The following is a 6,000-nucleotide window of genomic DNA, read 5'->3' as shown; positions in this document are numbered from 1 at the left end:
GAATGTTTTAGGGACTTTGATCCATCCTACGTATGGGCTACTGTACTGTCACAATTGTGCTAGGTCTCTATACAATACGTGGTAATAATAAATGGAGTCCTTTTACATTTTTGCGTTCTTCTTTCAAATTAAATTATTGGTCAAGAATTTGTCAAAAAGTGAAGCTTTAGATATTGTGGAGAATTGTTTAGACATATAAAAGGTACCGGCAATGAGAAACAATGTAGTAAGAAAATGTATGGGTGTGAACGAAGCTCCAGAGAAAAATCTCCCTGATGTTATTTGTGATTATGAAGTCATAATGAAGTTACTGTTTTTTTTCTTTGTTTTTTTTTTTCTTTCTTTTTCTCTTTTTCTCTGAATTACTCTGAGACTTTGCTGTATTTGAAGAACGAAGAGTTGAATCCAGCTCTTGGTGCAAATAAAATCCACTTTAACACAGGAGGTAACGCGTTTCAAGCGCAGAGAGCTCTTAGTCATACTGGTGGGTCTAAGAGCGCTCTCTGCTTGAAACACGTTACCTCTGGTGTTCCTGTGTTTGTCCTTCTCGAATAAAGTGGATTTTATTTGCACCAAGAGCTGGATTCTACTCTTCATTCTCTACTTTGTCTCGGTGTTGTCCAGCACCTGGATCCGTGCTCCATCTGACCCGGCGGGGTGAGCTGGTTGTACTTTTTCCTTTTGCTGTATTTGAGGTTTCTTTTACGGGAGATCTTCTCCCATTTATAGGTCACCAGTTATGTAATAATGTTCCCAGATATTTATATTTTTGTAAATTACAAGAGGAAACAAACATGAAAAATTTACAATATTTCAGTAATATTTTCACTATTTTATGCCCATAATAAATGTGTATAAAAAAAATGTTGGTCATGTTTCTTCCTTTTTCTACACAATTGAGGTTTATAAAAAAATCTATAAAACATGAAGTGGTTGTACAGAAGTTAATAGTACCATGGGGTGGCTTAGGGAGTTTATTATTCCATAGAGAAATAGTTCATTGTGAGAAATTAAAATGCAAAATGTATTAATATAAAAATACCAGATGCTCCTGTTAGTCTCCAAGGCTTATTAATTCTCCTTATAAAATGAGGATTTAATATCCTGATCCTCATAATAACAAGAAGGAAGACAGTGAGGACACCATGCGTACAGATGGTAGGTTCTAAATTCACATTTATACATATTATAAAGATTAAAGAGCAAAAAATGTTGCACTACATAAATCAATGTCAGGGAAAATTCTTTCTTATTTGTCACTAGGTTCAGAAGGAAATCTGTTTTGTCTTGGTATGAAAAAAATGTAACATAAATAGATGTAGACTTGCCGGTTATCGTTTTGGAGAGATTTCAGGTTGGACCTGAGAGATTTCTGTCTTTTTTCAACCTTTTCTACTGTGTAACTATGTGTGTGTCACCTATTTCCCTTTTGTGGTGTTGACTGGAGGCATAAAATCAGCAAGTTCAGTAAGTGACAGACGAGTACAGAGGGTGGTCTCAGTCTCGGCGGACATACAATGTACAAGGGGAGAGGGAAAGAGCTGCTCATATGGGGGCATCGTGACAACAGGGTTATTGTAGGTTGGAGGCTTTTCTGAAGAGGTGGATTTTAAATGGAGGGAAAATAATGGTGATGGAAAATAATGGAGGGAAAATGAGATGTATGGAGAGGACAGGATGTGTATGGAGATTATGTGAGGAGATATCAGGAGATTAGGGTAGAGATGTATGGAGAGGACAGGTTATGGTCTGCAGATTATGTTGGGAGGTATCAGAGATTATGGTAGAGATGTATGGAGAGGACAGGTTGTGTATGGAGATTATATGAAGAGATATCAGGAGATTAGGGTAGAGATGTATGGAGAGGACAGGGTGTGTATGGAGATTATGTGAGGAGAGATATCAGGAGATTAGGGTAGAGATGTATGGAGAAGACAGGATGTGTATGGAGATTATGTGAGGAGATATCAGGAGATTAGGGTAGAGAAGTATGGAGAGGACAGGTTGTGTATGGAGATTATGTGAGGAGATATCAGGAGATTAGGGTAGAGATGTATGGAGAGGACAGGATGTGTATGGAGATTATGTGAGGAGATATCAGGAGATTAGGGTAGAGATGTATGGAGAGGACAGGATGTGTATGGAGATTATGTGAGGGGATATCAGGAGATCAGGGTAGAGATATATGGAGAGGACAGGATGTGTATGGAGATTATGTGAGGGGATATCAGGAGATTAGGGTAGAGGTGTATGGAGAGGACAGGTTGTGTATGGAGATTATATGAAGAGATATCAGGAGATTAGGGTAGAGATGTATGGAGAGGACAGGATGTGTATGGAGATTATGTGAGGGGATATCAGGAGATTAGGGTAGAGGTGTATGGAGAGGACAAGTTGTGGTCTGCAGATTATGTTGGGAGGTATCAGAGATTAGGGTAGACATGTATGGAGAGGACAGGTTGTGTATGGAGATTATGTGAGGAGATATCAGGAGATTGGAACTGATGTATGTAGAGAACAGGATGTGTATGGAGATTAGGTGAGGAGAGATATCAGGAGATCAGGGTAGAGATGTATGGAGAGGACAGGTTGTGTATGGAGATTATGTGAGGAGATATCAGGAGATTAGGGTAGAGATGTATGGAGTGGACAGGTTGTGTATGGAGATCATGTGAGGAGATATCAGGAGATTAGGGTAGAGATGTATGGAGAGGACAGGTTGTGTATGGAGATTATGTGAGGAGAGATATCAGGAGATTAGGGTAGAGATGTATGGTGAGGACAGGTTGTGGTCTGGAGATCATGTGAGGAGGTATCAGGAAATTGGATCAGATGTATAGAGAGGACAGGTTGTGGACTGGTGATGTTTTTTTTTTCAACTTTGCCTTAACTTTTATGGTAAAATGAAGAGTGATGTTAAAAGGTCCCACAAAAAAAAGCCTCCTATGGCTCTGGCAATGAAAAAATACAAGAGTTAAATAGGCACTAGCATGAAAATATTGTCTTCTGTGTCCTTCTCATCATTGGTCGGAGTATGAACACACAGACCCTGATCGATAAAAACATTGGCCATGTCCATAGGACATGTCAAATTTTTCTTGTATTGACAGCTACTCTTTAAGGCGAAGAGGAAACACAAATTATTGTGAAAATCGTAGTGGTCCTTTAGTAGTTAAGCCTGCTTGTTTGAATTGCACTACACTCGGATCAGAGAAGATCGGATTTCAACCTTGCACTCCATGCATTCATCCAGCTTTACTCTTCTGTAGACTTGTCACCTTCACTGAGTCGCCAAAATCATCTCGCATGAAATTGTTAATTGTTTTACACTTTTGGCTTTTTTTTTATCTTAGTTCTTTTACAGTGGGGGAAAATACATTTTTTGTTTTGTTTTTGTGTGTGCTTTACAAGGTTACAAAACTCACAGTATGTACGAGTATTTTAGCACTGACTTTGGAAACCAAACCTTGGTTGAGGAATTTGTTTTTATTGCTTTCCCTCCGAGCCTGCGGATGAGAATATTCATGTTCGTTGGTTTGTTATTTGTGTACATATTGACCATATTGGGGAACAGTTTCCTGATCTTCACCGTCGTCCTCAGTCCTCAGTTACACACAGCTATGTATTTTTTCCTCTGTAATTTGTCTTTTATTGACTTGTTTTTTTCAACAAATTCTATTCCGAGGACTCTTTTTGATGTATTTTCTGAAAGAAGAAGAATTTCCGTCATTGGTTGCCTAATACAGATGTACTTTGGTGTAATCGTAGGAGGTACAGAATGCGTGTTACTGGCGGTGATGGCCTATGACCGGTATATCGCGATATGCTCCCCCTTATATTACACCACCATTATGAGCTGGAGAAAGTGTAAATACATCACAGTCATTATATGGTCAGGAAATATAATTGTAAACATAACTCCGTCCATACTGAAGCCTTTTGTTTTCTGTAGAGGGAACCAGGTGGACCACTTTGCTTGTGAGAGTCTAGTGATTCTGGAGCTGATGTGCGGAGACATCGCCTTTTATAAATTAACTACTTTTATTGGGAGCTTATTTGTTCTGTTCCTACCATTTGTTTTCATTGTGGTCTCATATATTTGTATCATTATATCAATATTGAAAATCAAGTCAGCAGATGGTAGGTCGAAGGCGTTTACTACATGCAGTTCCCACCTGACTGTGGTTTTTATGCTTTATGGAACCAATATTACCGCGTACATGGGACAAGGAATAAACAATTCATCAAACACCAAATATATTTCCATAGTTTATGGAGTTGTTACGCCGGTATTAAATCCTTTTATCTATAGCCTGAGGAATAATGAAGTAAAAAGAGCATTTTGGAAAATATTGACCAGATATTCTGTATCACGCCCATTATAACTGCTTTGCATTTTTAGCAAACATTTGCTTTAGCAAACATTAGCTTACCTTTGATGTCAGTACACTTGGGGCAAAAAATGTTCATAAATTTAAGGCTATCATGCATATTAATACAATATCAGCGGAACCATTCAATTTCAGGAAGACTAGTTCATTATCTTAACTTTATAGGGCTTCCTGGCAAAAGATGATGTCAAAGGAAATGATAGGACATGTTAAAGGGGTCTTTATAAGTCAACTGGTGCCGGAAAGTTAAACAGATTTGTAAATTACTTCTATGAAAAAAAAAAACTTTACCCTTCCAGTACTTTTTAGCAGCTGTATGCTACAGAGCAAATTCTGTTCTTTTTGAATTTCTTTTTTGTCTTGTCCACAGTGCTCTCTGCTGACACCTCTGTCTGTGTCAGGAACTGTCCACAGTAGCATAGGTTTGCAATGGGGGTTTTCTCCTGCTCTGGACAGTTCCTGATACGGGCATCAGGACTCAGCAGAGAGCACTGTGGACAAGACAAAAGAGAAATTAAAAAAGAACAGAATTTCCTCTGTAGCATACAGCTGCTAAAAAGTACAGGAAGGGTAAAGATTTTTTAATAGAAGTCATTTAAAATATAGGAAAGAAAAAAGTGTAAGTGCAGCTCACAATTAATAAATATCACTGACCGAGGTCAACAAGGCATGCAACTATACCACAGTTGCAAATACTAGAAAATATGTATAGAAAAAATATTGTCCGGCCCTTCCAAGGTAGTGTCATTAATTTGATATAGAATATGGATAACTGGGTCGTACTCCAATGATAATTCAAAATAATTATTTATTTATAATGTATTCTAATACAGTGCATTACTCCTCACAGGGCCCATGTGAGAAGAACATATATAGTAAATATACAAATTCAGACAATCTTAAAATATAAAAAATAAGCAAATATTTAAAATATAGCACTGGCAAATAAAATAGCTCTATATAGACATATTGATCTTATATCCTCACAGTATTAGAATGATGCGATATATTTCTTAAGTGTCCTTTTATATAACAGTTATATATCAAGTTAAATACTGTGTTATCGGTCCTGTGATGGAATGGATGGTTTGGCTCTGACAGCTCTCGCTGAAGCAATTAGAGTTGTTCCTGTGCCTAGGTACTGCAGTCGGCGGTCTCAGATGGTGCTGTGGCTTTAGCTCGCAGGGTCCAGGTGTTTCGCAGTGGTGGTCGTCACAGGCTGGTGGCGCTGGCGGGCGCCGATGGTATATTTGACAGGAGACCGTGCGCTGGCATGCGCTTATGATGTCGGTTTCCTCACCGCTGTACTTGGAAGAAGCCGGAGACCGCACGCTGAGTAGATGTAACTTGCCTCGTGTAGATGGCGTGTGACGTCAGTTGAGCCGGAGCTGGACAGGTAAAATCAGGACCGGACACTAGTCTGAATCGACTAATATGTAGAGAGTCCACAGTAAGTGATCAGCTTACTCCGTGGGTATTGGACACAGTTCATAAAGAGCATAGGTGCCAGTGAGAAAGATTAGACACGCGTTTCAGGGTTCTCAAATACGACCCTTTCCTCAGTAGTCATGATGTTTACTAACAATGATTGTCTAATTATAGGAGCACG

The sequence above is a fragment of the Hyla sarda genome, chromosome 3, assembly GCF_029499605.1.
Source record: "Hyla sarda isolate aHylSar1 chromosome 3, aHylSar1.hap1, whole genome shotgun sequence".
NCBI classification, from domain to species: Eukaryota; Metazoa; Chordata; class Amphibia; order Anura; family Hylidae; genus Hyla; species Hyla sarda.
Note: the sequence above shows the minus strand (reverse complement) of the source record.